The 17,823-nt window shown below is 46.9% G+C and overlaps 2 protein-coding genes across 3 annotated transcripts in view; one reads left to right on the forward strand and one right to left on the reverse strand.

The window, feature by feature from the left end:
• The window catches only part of LYSET (lysosomal enzyme trafficking factor), a 104,198-nt gene that overhangs the window by 62,247 nt on the left and 24,128 nt on the right, over positions 1 to 17,823 (reverse strand). The gene's annotated exons all lie outside the window — the stretch shown is intronic.
• Positions 1 to 17,823, forward strand: part of ITPK1 (inositol-tetrakisphosphate 1-kinase) — a 103,167-nt gene that overhangs the window by 24,965 nt on the left and 60,379 nt on the right. The window lies entirely within an intron of this gene.

The raw sequence follows: 17,823 nt of genomic DNA on the forward strand, positions 1-17,823 counted from the left end.
CAATAAATTGTAGTGCACAGGGTGCTGTAAATTTGTAAATCTAAAAGTTTTCAAGACTTTGTTGGAGAAGAACGTTTCTATGCAGTACACGTGCTCAGAGTGACCCATACTAATTACAGAGGTCCGTGGCTTGGTGTATGTGGAACATGTATGTATAATGGGAAATATGTTGAATTCCGTCATGGTATAGGAACCTTTACATATATATATGTCAATGTTACATGTCTATAACTTTTCCCTTTTAGGGGGGAATTCAATTGGCCGCGTTACTGCCAAAAGTAACGCGGCCTGTGCACTATTACTGATGTTGCGGTAATAGTGTGCGTATTTACTGTTAATACGGTAATTTCAACACTGCTGCGCTACTTCGGGGGGAATTGAATTCCCACTTTTATCTTTTCACAATTAGTATTTGAAGTATAGGGATCCTTTAGTGCTAATTATATCTTGTCATTGTAGTTTTTATGGTGCATTTAATTAATTCAGGTCTGAGCACATTGTTATGTTCAGTATTCTTCTCCTGCTCGTCTATTTGTACCCTGTTTATTAGCCAATCAGATCAACGGAATGGGCACAGCAGCAGGAGAGGAGTGCGGTGATTTAGTGGGAGTCAGTGACCTGTCCACTGTGAATGTGTTACTGAGGACAGGGCTGCATGTGACAGGGGCAGTGACATGATGTGAGGAGGGGAATGGAGGCAGCAGGAAGCCACAGACTGAGAGTTATATAGTGGAAGGAGCAGGGTCCCCCAGCAGCACAGAGTATATCAGGAGATGAGGGATGTGTTAGTGAGGACAGGGCTGCATGTGACAGGGGCAGTTACATGATGCGAGGAGGGGAATGGAGGCAGCAGGAAGCCACAGACTAGGCGTTATTTAGTGGAAAGAGCAGGGTCCCCAACAGCACAGAGTATTTGATGGGAGTTTCGTGTTACCCAGATGCAGGAAAATTGTGTTGTCCAACTTGTTCCACTTTCAGTACATTTCAGTTGAGTAGCGTCGAAGGTGACATTATTATTGGTGGGAGTAGCGTTGAAGGTGACATTATTATTGGTGGGAGTAGCATTGAAGGTGGTATTATTAGGCATATACAGTAACCTAGCACTATAAAACTATAGTGGTTCACTGTTGTGATTGTGTCTGAGCCAGTGTGTTCCGTGTTGTCATCTTAAGGAGCAATAAGCCTCGGATTCACTAACAATGGAAGGGTACAGAATGAAGCAGACACAGGCTTCGCTGATATACCAAACAATATCCTTTTCCTTTTTTTCAATGTATCCGTCAAATTAAACACAGGATTCTAGATGCCAAAGATATGTTTTTATACGATGTTTGAGAAACTATTGCTCTTCATCAGCAAGGATTGGCTTTCTCATGAAAAGTTATACTAAAAGTTCTTTTCATAATTGTTTGTCTTATCTTTCCAGGCATATTTGTAAACCTCCATCCTAGGCAGGGTTAATGCCGTCCTATTTATGCCTTGCTGACTAAGGAGTTGTGTCCAAGCTTTGCAGTGCGTCGCCATTTAGTATTTCCCTTGCGTGCAAAATAATTTGCGCCCCTTGTATTGTAACGTGGTTTGTCCAGGATCAAATTTACTCTATTTTTTTTTTTTTTTCCAGCTTTACTTTCCTTAACTGCAATGTACCATTCCTGCAGCCATCGTCCATTACAGAAAAATTTCATAATCAGTGTGAAGTTTTAATGTAGGTTTTGCAAATTGTCCTTTCTAAAAATTATACTAAAAACATAAGTAATACAAGAGCATCAGAATAAATATTGATAAGCGCATTTTTACATTCTCTCTGGTTAGTTACGTCAAATGAGTTTTTAACGTTTTTCTGAGCAATTTATTTAATGTAAGGAGCTGTAAACGTTTTTTAACGGTCTATCTTTTATTTTTTTATGTATTTTCATAGTCCTGGTAACGTTGCTACGTTCCTCCTCTTTGAAACCTACAAGAAGCAGATTGTCTTAAATTTTCCACCTTCAGATAATTTTTACTTGTGTGCTTGTATGTGCCCCCTTGAAACTTTTGCTGTGCTCTCTGCATTGGCTGTGATCGGCTTTGCGTGACATCCTGGGACGAGGAAAATAAACTACTCCTTGTAATGATATAAATAAATGGCTAAAAAGCACAGACGGATGGCGGAAAGAAAAGTCATTGTAGGTAGGAAGTGTCAGGTGGGGATATACATTGCGTCATTTGAAGGTAGATTTCCCCCCCCCCGTTAATCTGGTTCTCGTGTAGATTTACTTGTTTGCGTTAAGACAAGACATGGGCATGGGTCTGATTCATATTTGGACATAAGTCCAGTTGAGTGCCGTATCTTTCGGGAGATAGCTCAGGAACGACCAGTGAATGCAATTCACTTCCGAATGCAAATGAAATTACAGCCTACGACTGAAAGGGTGGAAAGGGGGCGACCAGGGACAGACGGACATAGGCAATGTACAGTAAGGGCGTGATGATGCAGCCAGCTCAAGTCCTGGGTGTCTGTCGAGTACACTTGGTTTCACCTGTGTCATTTGTACCGGCTACAGGGCAGGTGTAAGTGCCGACTGATAGTGATGACTGACACGGCATCGTCTTTAGTTGGTACATGTATGCTGCAACTAGCTAGTGCAGAACACGTGTGTGCCATACTTGCCAACTCTCCCGGAATGTCCGGGAGACTCCTGAAATCCGGGTTGGTCTCCCGGGAGAGCGGGCAAGTTTCCCGCATCCGGCAAATAACTGGCCAAAAAAAACCGCGATTTGCGGTGAATCGCGTAATTTTGGCTCAGCGGAAAAGATTAATTGTCGATGCGGGGGTGGGGTCAAAATGACACCAATGACCACCCCTCCAACCCTCCCGCCCTCTAGTCACGTCCCCTGTCCGGGATCTCCCGGACTTCAGTACCTAATAGTAGCCAAGTATGGTGTATGCATGTAACATCTAAAATAAAACCACATTGTATGTGCAGTACACATTAACAATATCTTGATGTATGTATTGAATGTACTTAAAAAAAACTTTTTTTTTTTTTTCACCTATCATATTTTTATTAATGATTTATACTGTTTAGAGTTGTTCATTTATCTTATAATATACATTTTTGTATGTGTTCTGATGTGACGTTATATTGCACGTATACTTGTGCGTAACCACAACTTGCGCCCCGTATTGAATTAGGGCCTCCGGGTATGATTCATTGAGGAAACGAAAGCTAAAAAAAAGATAAACTTTGCACCTGGACAAAACCATGTGGCATTGGAGAAGGGGGGGGGGGGTAAATTTTAAATGTGTGGGGAGGGATTTATAGCTGGGGTAGGACATATCCTAGATCAACTTTAAATTTCAGTGTCAAAATAAAGCTATCAAGTATTTGTGTGATACATGAAAAAACAGCCAGTATTTATCTTATGTGCAAAATAATAAACTAATGTGCACCCTATGCATGTTAACATGGTTTGTCCAGAATCAAACTTACTCATACATTACCAACCTTTTTAAAGTTGTATCCGGGAGATCCCAGGCAGGGGGGCGTGGGTGGAGGGCGGGAGACGCAGGACGCGGGGAATTGTCATTTTGCCCCTCCCCCCAACAAAAATGCAGTTTTTGCAGTGGGGGCGGGGCCAAAATGACGCAAATCGCGTCATTTTGACTGCAAGAGGCCATTTGCGGGATATTTGCCTGCTCTCCTGGGAGTCCGGGAGATCTACCTGAATTTCGGGAGTCTCCCGGACATTCCGGGAGAGTTGGCAAGTATGAACTTACTCAGAGGTCTCTGTAGCTTGAAACACAAAATAGAGACACGTTGTCTGTACAGTCTCCCCAATATTTGATGGACCATGAATGCTGCTTGTTTTGTCATGTGTTCTGGAAATTCAGTGTGTAGTGACCTTGTGTTGATGGCCGTTGGTCCCTAATCAGTTGAAAGTGTTTATTCTGGTGCGTACTGGTTCAGCTCACAAAATGGCTGCCTCCATGGTGTGTAGGGTTACACTTTAAATGGACTCTGGAAAGCACTTAAAATAGCAAAAAGGCTAACAGCCTCAGTGAGCATGAAAGACATGGACCCAGTTTAGCTGCCTGGTGCTCGGCCTCCCATAGCCGTCCGTGAAAGTACCAGTGAGTTTATTGTGCTTTTCATCTCGCCGAAAGTATCTTTTATAGAGTTTAACTGACATCTTTACATCTATTTGGGCTATTTTCAGTCTCTGCAAATAAATCTCAGGAGATTAATCTCTAACTATTTCAGTCTCTGGAACTTGTAAGAAGAGAGCCTGTTAATGGTGGAATAAAGTAACCTAGATACTATAAGAAATACAGAATGTTCCTACTTTGGGGCCTATGTAACAATGTCCACATTCTTGCCCTGTTAAGTATCTTCTGTTATCGGCGTTATTCGCAGCTATAACAGATGACTTAACAGAGCAATATACCGTTACGGTCAGGCTGGGACGGCACCTCCGGTAAGAGGCTGTGCCGGCAAGGACACTGCGCCCAATTAACGCGTCTTTTGACGCTTTCTTACGCAGTGATTGAGAGAGGCACTTCCGGGTTTGGAATGGTGTCTGTACTGCGAATGCAGGACCATGGGGCACAGTCCAGCCTGCCGGGAGGGATCCCAATATTCCTTTCCGGGAATCCTATAGCCCAGGCTTGGTTAACCTGTGGCATTCCAGGTGTTGTGAAACTACAAGCCCCAGCATGCTTTGCCAATATATAGCAGCTTATTGCTGGAAGGGTTTGCTGGGACTTGTAGTTTCACAACACCTGGAGTGCCACAGGTTAGCCAAGCCTGCTATAGCCAATGCTGCAGCATTGGCATTCTGTAGCTGCTAAGGCCATTCTGGGGTCAAGCTCCAAAAAGCTAAGTTTCTCCAGACCGTAGTGCCCACTGAGAACTAGGGACTGTGGTATTTTGGGTTAGTTAGCCTCGGCTCTTTCCGCATGGTTCTAGGCTTTCTAAATAGGTGCCTTGGGGAGAATTTATACAGAAACATTCATTGAAACATTGAGAATTATTGATGGGAAACAGAAACTGTTCTGTATTCCATGATATATTTAGCCATTAGTTTTTGGAATGTCTCACTGGATATTTTACTAGTGTTTTTTAATATATATTTATGTGTATTTGCCCTTTTAGTTCTTGAGTATTTTTCTTTTACTTTATTGTTTGGTATGAGTGGAGATGTGGCATGTGACTAACGATTTAAAGAGCCACTGTAACCGGGCATTGATGTATAGCGAAGGCTGTGTATCTCTGACCTGAATAATATACATGAAATAACTGGAGGGTTTGTACACAGCTAAATATGTCAAACATGATCTCCTTCATTCCGCTGCAGCAGGTTGCTGTATTAGGTGGAAGATGTTTCTCTAATTGAGCAGACAAGTTTGAGTGACAGCTTTGTAGACTTGTTTGGCAGACATGCACTGTGTGAATTGGTTGATTTTATACAACGGGACGGGGACACTGAGCTCACCGTAACCCAAATGCCTTCAGAGTCAACTTTTTGAGCATTACGAGTTTCTAGCAGGACACGGTCTTAAAATGTGGGAGGAGCTTCCGAGGCCTGTTGGTGAGCAACTCTTTACATTTGATCACAAATTTAGTTATAAACAGTTTGACGAACATTCTGTTATGTTTAGGTAATGACAGATTTGTTGTATGATTGATCGTCCTGGTATCCTATTGGAAAGATCACATGAGGCTGTTAGCCGTGTGACCCCTTAAAGTGTACCTGTTAGGCAGTTTTAAGCAATCTAACTTTAGAGAGCAGACTTGGGAAACGCCTAATTGCAATTTTAAAGTTATTAATGAACAAACCATTCTTGAGAAAATTGTGTATGAAACTATACCCCTCCTTCTGTCTGGTGCTTCCTGTTAATCATGTGATCACTCAGAGCCAATGTACTGAAAGCTGGCGGACTTCCTACAGTCTGCAGATGTGTAGATCAGAGGTGTGCAAACTGTGGGGCGTGAACTCGCATGGGGTCTTCTGATTATTAGATATGCAATAGATTGTCCTCGCTTGTGGGGCCAGCACAGGTGTTAACACACACTACGAGTACAATATATTATACTGGTAAAAGCACAACCCATGATATCTGCACGGAAATCACGTTAAAAGCAGTCTAATTCCCTTCTTAACTTTCATGCATTTTAGCCGTTTTCCCAGCCTGCTCTCTGATGCATCTGTCTTCTATCTATGTAATTGCTTGTAAACTTTAAAGGACTCGCAGTCCCGTAGGAAAAAAGCACTGTATAAATATTGTTGTAGTTTCTTCTATAGTTACTTTGACTTAAATGATTTACAAATTTAAATGATCTGGTTTAGTCCCAAGTGTGATGCAATTATAGGACATAGAAAGGAAGCTGTACATTTTAGTTTAGAAAATGCTATTCCTGTGCGCACAAGTCTTAAGGGTAGTGGTACAAGTCGGGGGTAAATATTGGGGACTTATGTCATTTTGGAGGGTTTGTGAGACACCTATCTGCATGATATTCATAAAATATAATGGAAGGAACATGGGTAATGTGATGAAAACATTCCAGTATCGTATACTACAATGTATTTTTTTTTTTTAACGGAGTACAGGAAAGCAGCATATTTAAACCATAGGGATCTATTTATGACTCCTCCCATTTTCTTAATTATAATTTATTATCGCAGTGATAAGAAAAAAAATTAACATGTATTTTTATTAAAAATCAGGTTCGAGGCGACTAGTCTATAGTAAAGTGATTGCAATCTTCTAGGTATATCCTGGCCTATGCACTGCACATGCGTGATTGGAGAACAGTTAGGGAAAGGGGGGTGGGGGTCCTAAGATCCTCTCCTGCGATGCTTTCCCGATAACGTAGAATGACTGGCGCTTAGTTTTCAGCGCTAGATAAATCGGTCCGGACCACAGTCCCCATTGAGAATAATGGGGACTGCGGTATTGTGCTGTAGTTTTATTTAATGCAGGCCAAAAAGCTTCATTTAATCTAAACCGCATGGAAACGGAAGTTTCTGCAGGTTTTAAGGCTTCATAAATCTAAGGGACTTGCAGAAACAGTGGCAGATCCGTGGAACAGGGTCTCAGCAGAGGTGGTACAGGCACTTACTGTAAAAGCATTATAAAATGCCTGATGTATAACTAAAAAGTATAGCAAAAAATAAAACAAGCTATGAACTAGGCAGTAGAATGGGCAGAGTAGATGACAAGTCAGTTTGTTACCATCGTCAAAAATCGTTGCTTGTCTCTAGACTTTATTATGTGTAGAGTACACATCCAGGCCCTGCGGCCTCCCACCGCCCAGCCGAGGACACTTCTCTTACATTATATTGATTTTCTGCAGTTCTGGGGAAGCACAGCAATGCAGTCAGTGTCTGCCGGCTGGATTTGTACTGTACACACATTAGTGATACATTATCTCCAGTTACATGAGCAGATCCCAGGAGAAAGATGTGTAACGTAGAGCTAGGTCCAGGGATGAGCAATATTCCTCGCTACTTCGCATGTAACTAATTATGCATCGGGAGAAATGTCCTCTAAGTGGATGTCCGGATATCACAATACTGGCTAAGTACTTCAGCCCCCTAGTTTTATGTTTTGCAAGGGACCGGAAAAAAATGTATAAACTCCAGGAAAGTGTAAAATGATGGAAATGCCTAAAAACACCTGAAATATCATCATCGGCTATTTATATAGCGCCACTAATTCCGCAGCGCTGTACAGAGAACAACTCGCATCAGTCCCTGCCCCATTGGCGCTTACAGTCTAAATTCCCAACACAGACACACAATGCTTTCCTAACAGTCATTGGCAAAAGACAAGAGATCCCTAGATATGGGGCTCACCTAATACAACTTGTTTAAACTTTCAAACTTTAAATGCCACTCGCAAACGATTTCCAGTTCAAATTCTGAGTGCTACAATTTACTTAAATATCGTCGAAGACTTAAAAATGGAACTTACGCATAAAATCAGCTGTTGAAAACTCAAACACTGTCGCTGCTGTTTGTCAGGTGGTGCATAATTGAGCCTCCTTGGAAAATTTGTATCCATGGAGATAATGGGTGCTGGACGATGTTGCTAATGGAAGGACGGTTATTCACAAGTGGCTGAGTGCGCCTGAGTTTCCAATGGGCAATTTCAGACAGAGGCCCATCTTTAAGTATCAGAATTTTATTCCAGGGAAGTTTAATGCACATCATAATGATTTTAATTAGGCTACCCCCATTTTTTAAGTTAGCTATTAAATTAGTGTATTTAAATGAGGGAACAGACAGATTCAGCTGTAATTTTTGTAGTGTTAGCAAGAGGAATGAATAGGTAACTAATATTTATTGTTTTTGTATTTTATTTTAACACAGAAGTCTAGTTTAGGTGTCTAGCTGTTTGGTGTGTTTTTAGCCTTTGCTTAGGTTGTCTACTGATGAACCATAACTCTACTGACACCATATATTTGGTCCTGATGTGACTGTCTAGAACACAGATGTCAGGCTAGGTTTAGTCTTTAGCCAGAGTTCAGGATCTTCTTTCTTAATATCAATTTCTCACTCAGACATTCTAAAACAGGGCAATTCTTAGAGCCTGGTGTGTTTGAATTATTAGAGGATCGAGTTTGCGGAGTGCCGCCACTTTGTCTTAGCCCCAAGACCTTGCCAGAAACGGATTTAGACCTCATGGAGCCCTAGGCAAGATATTGGTTTGGAGGTCCCCCCCCTGAAACAATCCATAGCACTATATTTTTTTTGCATAGCATATACTCTTATAGTTAAGTAGAAGGGTAAGTTATATGAGCCGCACATCACACTGCTCCTCCTGCATCACCATGCGGCCCCTTATTATTGTCCCTCTCATCACACTGTGCCCTCTCTACCCAGCCCCTTCACACATGCCCCCTCTCTGGCCAGCACCTTCACCCCCTCTCTGCCCAGCCCCTTCACACATGCCCCCTCTCTGCCCAGCCCCTTCACACATGCCCCCTCTCTGGCCAGCACCTTCACCCCCTCTCTGCCCAGCACCTTCACCCCCTCTCTGCCCAGCCCCTTCACACATGCCCCCTCTCTGGCCAGCACCTTCACCCCCTCTCTGGCCAGCACCTTCACCCCCTCTCTGGCCAGCACCTTCACCCCCTCTCTGGCCAGCACCTTCACCCCCTCTCTGGCCAGCACCTTCACCCCCTCTCTGGCCAGCACCTTCACCCCCTCTCTGGCCAGCACCTTCACCCCCTCTCTGCCCAGCACCTTCACACATGCCCCCTCTCTGCCCAGCCGCTTCACACATGCCCCCTCTCTGCCCAGCCCCTTCACACATGCCCCCTCTCTGCCCAGCCCCTTCACACATGCCCCCTCTCTGGCCAGCACCTTCACCCCCTCTCTGCCCAGCACCTTCACACATGCCCCCTCTCTGCCCAGCCCCTTCACACATGCCCCCTCTCTGCCCAGCCCCTTCACACATGCCCCCTCTCTGCCCAGCCCCTTCACACATGCCCCCTCTCTGCCCAGCCCCTTCACACATGCCCCCTCTCTGCCCAGCCCCTTCACACATGCCCCCTCTCTGCCCAGCACCTTCACACATGGCCCCCTCTCTGCCCAGCACCTTCACACATGGCCCCCTCTCTGCCCAGCCCCATCACACATGGCCCCCTCTCTGCCCAGCCCCATCACACATGGCCCCCTCTCTGCCCAGCCCCATCACACATGGCCCCCTCTCTGCCCAGCCCCATCACACATGGCCCCCTCTCTGCCCAGCCCCATCACACATGGCCCCCTCTCTGCCCAGCCCCATCACACATGGCCCCCTCTCTGCCCAGCCCCATCACACATGGCCCCCTCTCTGCCCAGCCCCATCACACATGGCCCCTCTTTGGCCAGCCCCTTCACACATGGCCCCTCTTTGGCCAGCCCCTTCACACATGGCCCCTCTCTGTGCCTAGCACCTTCACACATGGCCCCTCTCTGTGCCCAGCACCTTCACACATGGCCCCTCTCTGTGCCCAGCACCTTCACACATGGCCCCTCTCTGTGCCCAGCACCTTCACACATGGCCCCTCTCTGTGCCCAGCACCTTCACACATGGCCCCTCTCTGTGCCCAGCACCTTCACACATGGCCCCTCTCTGTGCCCAGCACCTTCACACATGGCCCCTCTCTGTGCCCAGCACCTTCACACATGGCCCCTCTCTGTGCCCAGCACCTTCACACATGGCCCCTCTCTGTGCCCAGCCCCATCACACATGGTCCCTCTTTGGCCAGCCCCTTCACACATGGCCCCTCTCTGTGCCCAGCACCTTCACACATGGCCCCTCTCTGTGCCCAGCACCTTCACACATGGCCCCTCTCTGTGCCCAGCACCTTCACACATGGCCCCTCTCTGTGCCCAGCACCTTCACACATGGCCCCTCTCTGTGCCCAGCACCTTCACACATGGCCCCTCTCTGTGCCCAGCACCTTCACACATGGCCCCTCTCTGTGCCCAGCCCCATCACACATGGTCCCTCTTTGGCCAGCCCCTTCACACATGGCCCCTCTCTGTGCCCAGCACCTTCACACATGGCCCCTCTCTGTGCCCAGCACCTTCACACATGGCCCCTCTCTGTGCCCAGCACCTTCACACATGGCCCCTCTCTGTGCCCAGCACCTTCACACATGGCCCCTCTCTGTGCCCAGCACCTTCACACATGGCCCCTCTCTGTGCCCAGCACCTTCACACATGGCCCCTCTCTGTGCCCAGCACCTTCACACATGGCCCCTCTCTGTGCCCAGCACCTTCACACATGGCCCCTCTCTGTGCCCAGCACCTTCACACATGGCCCCTCTCTGTGCCCAGCACCTTCACACATGGCCCCTCTCTGTGCCCAGCACCTTCACACATGGCCCCTCTCTGTGCCCAGCACCTTCACACATGGCCCCTCTCTGTGCCCAGCACCTTCACACATGGCCCCTCTCTGTGCCCAGCCCCTTCACACATGGCCCCTCTCTGTGCCCAGCCCCTTCACACATGGCCCCTCTCTGGCCAGCCCCTTCACACATGGCCCCTCTCTGGCCAGCCCCTTCACACATGGCCCCTCTCTGGCCAGCCCCTTCACACATGGCCCCTCTCTGGCCAGCCCCTTCACACATGGCCCCTCTCTGGCCAGCCCCTTCACACATGGCCCCTCTCTGGCCAGCCCCTTCACACATGGCCCCTCTCTGCCCAGCACCTTCACACATGGCTCCTCTCTGGCCAGCCCTTTCACACATGGCCCCTCTCTGGCCTGCACCTTCACACATGGCCCCTCTCTGGCCTGCACCTTCACACATGCCCCCCCTCTCTGTGCCCAGCACCTTCATACATGGCCCCCTCTCTGCCCAGCACCTTCACACATGGCCCCCTCTCTGCCCAGCACCTTCACACATGCCCCCTCTCTGCCCAGCACCTTCACACATGGCCCCTCTCTGCCCAGCACCTTCACACATGGCTCCTCTCTGGCCAGCCCTTTCACACATGGCCCCTCTCTGGCCTGCACCTTCACACATAGCCCCTCTCTGGCCTGCACCTTCACACATGGCCCCCTCTCTGTGCCCAGCACCTTCACACATGGCCCCTCTCTGCCCAGCACCTTCACACATGCCCCCTCTCTGCCCAGCACCTTCACACATGGCCCCTCTTTGTGCCCAGCCCCTTCACACATGGCCCCTCTTTGTGCCCAGCCCCTTCACACATGGCCCCTCTTTGTGCCCAGCCCCTTCACACATGGCCCCTCTTTGTGCCCAGCCCCTTCACACATGGCCCCTCTTTGTGCCCAGCCCCTTCACACATGGCCCCTCTTTGTGCCCAGCCCCTTCACACATGGCCCCTCTTTGTGCCCAGCCCCTTCACACATGGCCCCTCTCTGCCCAGCCCCTTCACACATGGCCCCTCTCTGCCCAGCACCTTCACACATGGGCCCCTCTCTGTGCCCAGCACCTTCACACATGGGCCCCTCTCTGTGCCCAGCACCTTCACACATGGGCCCCTCTCTGTGCCCAGCACCTTCACACATGGGCCCCTCTCTGTGCCCAGCACCTTCACACATGGGCCCCTCTCTGTGCCCAGCACCTTCACACATGGGCCCCTCTCTGTGCCCAGCACCTTCACACATGGGCCCCTCTCTGTGCCCAGCACCTTCACACATGGGCCCCTCTCTGTGCCCAGCACCTTCACACATGGGCCCCTCTCTGTGCCCAGCACCTTCACACATGGGCCCCTCTCTGTGCCCAGCACCTTCACACATGGGCCCCTCTCTGTGCCCAGCACCTTCACACATGGGCCCCTCTCTGTGCCCAGCACCTTCACACATGGGCCCCTCTCTGTGCCCAGCACCTTCACACATGGGCCCCTCTCTGTGCCCAGCACCTTCACACATGGGCCCCTCTCTGTGCCCAGCACCTTCACACATGGGCCCTCTTACACTACAGCTTCAATCTCACACACACTAGCTCTCCGTCACAGTACCCCTTCTTCTTACCTTTTTCTACCTATTGTGACTCCAGGAACAGTCCTGCACACTGACTACCATTGAGTTCCAGCAGCCCGTCTAACACTGTGTACCATGTGACCGCGGTCACATGACCCTGCTACCATAACACCAGCCCCTCCCACGACTCGCGGCACCCGCACGAGTCGCGCGTGCCCCCCAATCTGGGCCCCCCTGAGAACCGTTAGGCCCTAGGCAGGTGCCTAGGTTGCCTAGCGGTAAATCCGGCCCTGGGCCTTGCAAATAGCACCCTGATTGTGGGGCTCTTGTAGATTAAAAGTTTGTCTCTGTGTAAATCAGCTGGGGAGGGATTTTCACGTTTTCGGTTGCCAGGGAACTGCTGTTTGCTTGAAACATCGGAGATGGTTTATTTTCACATGAAATATTAATGGCAGCAGCTTACAAGCCAGAGCATCGGGGAAAACGTGAGACGCTTGAAATACCGAGCCAGAAAAAGCACACAGACGTCAGGAACTGATCACACTAAAACTTGGCCTGCTTTAATTCCCAAAGCCCTGTTTATTTTTATTTTTATGCCAGGATATCCAAAACACACATTGCCCTAAGTACGGATGGAAAGTAGAAAATGTTCACTTTTTTTTTTTTTTTTTTAAAAGGCACACAAATAATTTTTCCCCATAAATGTCACTAATTACACTGATGAAAGTGGAGTTTGCTCAGCAGGGTCCCCAATATTTTCTATCACATACCCTACCGTAGCAGGCATGAGGGGCTTTTAAATGGTTTAGTGTCTGTCTCAAACTAATGATGTAAAAGACATGCAGGTATAGAAGACTTTTTTGTATTTTGCCATTACATTTCTATGGCACACCATGATGGAAATCCAATTTCTTTACGTATTTGTATTTATCAATAACAATATATACGATCAACACAAAGTTGAGACAATGCAGTGACGTCAGGCAGACAAGCCATGTGACCAAGCCATGTGACCCATGTCTCCCAAGCTGTCTATTGGCCGATGGAGGTGATCTTGCCACGAGTTTTCCACCGTCCCTCCACAAGGATTCAATTGCCTGATAATGGCTATAATATTGCAGTATGTGCCGAGGCAGATTCAGAGACGGGTGCAAGATTGGAGTCAATTGTGCGTAAACATAAAAAAACAACACATGGAAAATAGCGTATTTTCGCCCATATGCAGGGCCATATGCATCCATAGGCATACACGCCTGGTTTACAATAAGGCGTCACCATTAACATGTATTTGCATCTGCCCTATAGCAGTTATAAGATGTACAGCTCCCCGATTTGCTACACACAGCGGGCATCCGTCGCTACTTAGTCACTGACTTTCAGCAATAAATGCAAATCACTGTTTATAAGAGTGTATTGCTGCACCAGAGGGTTTTCTTTCTTTCTTTTTAAATGTTTGTTTGCCTGGTTATCATCCTACTGTTACATAAACAGACGAGCTGAGCTTTTTCAATTAGTGTAAACATTTCTTTGCCGTCAGTATAAGAAACAGCAGCAGTCCCTGTGAGAGGAGGCATCATTACAGCTCCCAGCTGAGACTGCAGAGCTGACGGACTAAAGCCTTTATCCCTATCACACGTACGAATAGGTATCTCCTACATTCCAGTGTTATTGTGGATATGGAAAATTATATAAACGGACATGGACGTCGTATGGTGCCAGTATGGACGGCCCCTATTCTGTGGTACTGGCAATGTCCTCACACCCGTTGAAAAAGGGTTACCATACAGGCAGCATGCAGTCTCTTGACCGGTCTCTTTTGCTGCCGGCAGAAGCAGAGATTCACCAGGTTGGCAGACCCCAGGTTGAAGTCATAGTTGCCTAATCTCCCGGAATGTCCGGGAGACTCCTGAATTTTTGTGAGCACTCCCGGGAGAGCGGGATAACCTCCCGAATCCTGCCCGCTTTGTTGGTGAAGTGGGTGGTGGGAGCGGGGCTAATCGCGTCATCCTGGCCTGCGCCGCCTGTTATAATAGGCCAAAAACTGGTATTGTATAGCAGGGGGCCCAAGACCCTTCCACCTAACCCGCTCTCCCCTCCCTCCTCCCGTCCCCTCTACTCTCCTTTACATCAACTGGCCCCTTTTGTACCCGAGTTTTGTTCACCCTCCCTTAGGATGTAAGCTCATTTGAGCAGGGCCCTCTTCCCTCCTGTCTCCTTACCTACTCTTCTGCTCCGTCTTTTCTGCATTAGCCTGCTTGGAGCTCCTGAATTGTTGGTATTTTTGTTTACTGCTCAGTAATGTTTTACCCTGTACTGTCTATTGTCTGTGCATTGTACGGCGCTACGGAACTCTTGTGGCGCCTAACAAATAAAGGATAATAATAATAATAACTTTGGAGATCTCCCGGAGGGGGTGATCTCCAAAGTTGGCAAGTATGGTTAAAGTAATACATTAGATTAAAGTTTACATTATTGTACTCTTTTTCAGTTTTGGGTGGAGTGATCCAAGTAGAAATAGATGGGATTTCTGAGTAGACCTCTTTTTAAAATGCTATTTAAACACTGGAAAGGACATTAGAAAGGTTATGTACGCTGTGTGCTCCCCCTGCATTGCGTTTATTGTGAGCACCTCCCTCCATAGCCGCGTGTCTATTTAATATGGTGTCAAGTTCCGCCATATTTGGCCACGTCGGCCCCACATTTCCTGTTTATTTTGTCCTTGTGCACGTTAGAGATTCGTTTTCAAAGGGATCTCTCCAAAACAGACATATATTGATCCTGCAGATGTTTGCAGCGCTGCTCTCGTGGGGGCTGACCATAACGATCTGCACACTGCCTTTGAATTACATGCAGAAGGACCGATCAATTTACTGTACAGTACTGAGCTAAAAGAGTTTTGTTGATGGTGGGGATATTTTTTCCTTAACAATAACTGCAGTATGATTGATGATGAACTATCTTCAGAGCTACACACTGATAAACAAGTCCTGAGAATGCAGCCTATGGGTTCTGGTGACATCACTGAAGCAGTGAACACTTTGTGATGTCCTTAGTTTCCTAGTGTATTGATAGACGGCAGAAAAATGTCCTACTGATATTGACAGCTGCAAATCTGCTTGAAATCATTACAACCAGACAATGCTTTTAAGAGTAACTCTAACCAGAAGATAACATTTCCCATTAAATCAATATACTAGTTACCTATGTGGTATTTTATTTCCAGCTTGCACTGTTTTTCATTTCTTGTAGGTTCCCCTGCTAGGTAATAGCATCCTTCATCAACACCCCTCCTGCCTAATTGAAATAGGTAGTAGAGCAAGTTGTCGATGCTCCTCCCCCCGGCTCATTCTCACTATTAAGCACACTTTCCAACTCTCCCTGAATGTCAGGGAGACTCCCTAAAATAGGGGTGATCTCCCTCACCCCCTGAAGAGTCTGGCATTCTCCCTGATGCTGAGCCAGTACAAGACGTGGTTGGCTTCACCATCTGTGGCATGATGACACAGTTCAGAAATTGTGTCCTATGTCCATGTATTGTTGCCTATGGAGGTGGCCATTTTCATGGATACCAAGATTTAATCAAAGACTGACAGGTAAGACAACAAGACTTCAGTAACGGAGACAGAAATGTAAAAGACACTTCAGTCTCTAGAGATTCATTAGCTGCTTTTCTTCAACGGCATAGTTGCCTACTCTCCCGGAATGATCGGGAGACTCCTGCATTCTTGGAGACCTCCCAGTCTCTCTCCTGTGTATTAACTCTATCTGTGCATGTGCTGCCAGTCGCTCCTGCCTGCCATCGGACTTTAGGGGAATCGCTGATCGCAAGCAGGGGAGAGAGGCTTGGCATTATGGGAATTGTAGTTTTCTCAGAGCTGTGATGTTTCCAGTCTCTCCTTTAATGCATCAATTTGAAATTTACTCAGGAGTCTTTCTCTTTTTTTCCCATTTGTTGTATGGGAGCGTGTGCTGTGACACGGTAACTGCTTGTATTATTTACATTTTCTGGCCCGACAGGACCATTATAGCCCAAAATTAAAATGTTAAAATATGAACCATAAAGGTAACTTACATGAGAATGAGTTGCTGTTTCATCCCAGGTCTTGCTCCCCTGTATGAATCAACCAATTCACACAGTGAATTTCTACAAAGCAAGTCTGTCAAACTGTCAGTCACTGTCTGTCTGTCTGGTTAGAGAGCACCACTCTTACATGGCAGCCTGCTGCAGATGAATAAAATAGGGCACGGTGGACATATTTAGTGAAGTATAAATACGCCAGTTACTTGAGGTATATTATTTAGCTGTAATACCTGGCCTTTGATATACATTCATTTCAACTCCAACTTTAATTGCTCGTTTAAGGGTAACAAAGTGCCTCTTGCTTTGTGGATGTCACTTGTTGCTAGGGAATTTAATTCCTGAATTTAAGTAGACAAATTCTTATTTCTTAACGGGATTTCCCAGCTTCTAAGGACTTTACTAACTTGTAATTGACCTAATTTAGCTTTTGTCAACACATTTTTTTCTTCTGAATATTCCTCTCTGCTCAGGAGAGATTTGTATATCTTGTCTTGAGATAGAACTGAACACTTCTCTGTATATACAGCATCCTATGCAGAGAGCCTGTGTTGTATCACCAGGATACAAACATAAAGAACTTGGTCTGTTCATGTAGATATGTCTGAAAAGCAAAAAAAGGGAGCCAGGAAGATAAATAAAATGTAATTAGTAAAAGTTGCAGAATGATATGGACAAGCCTATAAACTAAAGTCCTCTGACAGGAGATAACCCAATTAAGACTCTAAGGTGACTTTTGTGAGTTGACCAATCACATCTAGCGACCCTGTCAGAGGCGGAGCTAGCGAGCTGTGGGCCCCGGTGCAGGGAGGCGGGGCCCACAGTACCTGCCATGCAGCGGGCCCCCATTATCTACATGGGCCCCGTTGCATCTGTCGCTCACATACATTGGAAGCAGCCATTTTGTGCTCTGAACCACTATTCATGAAAACGCACAGTTGCCAATAGTCCCCAATTTCCAGGGACAGTCCCAGTTTTTTAAATGTGTCCCTGAAAATGTCTCTTATTCATTGTTGACTAACTGCACTACAAAATAAATTCTCTGCACGTCCGCTATGAGAATACAGCCAATCAGGAACTAGCGGCATCCACTGAGAAATGAGGCAGCCATTTTGCTTACCGGAAAAGTTATGCCCATCAATCACTTTGCTCCTCAGTCACTAGTTCCTCGTGAACGAATATTCTGCATTGTTTGAGGCCAAAACATGTCTGCCTCCACTGAGGTAATGTTTAACGTTCGTCGCTCCTCATACCAGCGGCATGATTTTTTTTTTATTTTATTTTGTCTCTCTGAGGACTTATGACCGCACATCTCCCAGAA

Source organism: Mixophyes fleayi, chromosome 12, assembly GCF_038048845.1.
Source record: "Mixophyes fleayi isolate aMixFle1 chromosome 12, aMixFle1.hap1, whole genome shotgun sequence".
In the NCBI taxonomy this organism is placed as follows: domain Eukaryota; kingdom Metazoa; phylum Chordata; class Amphibia; order Anura; family Limnodynastidae; genus Mixophyes; species Mixophyes fleayi.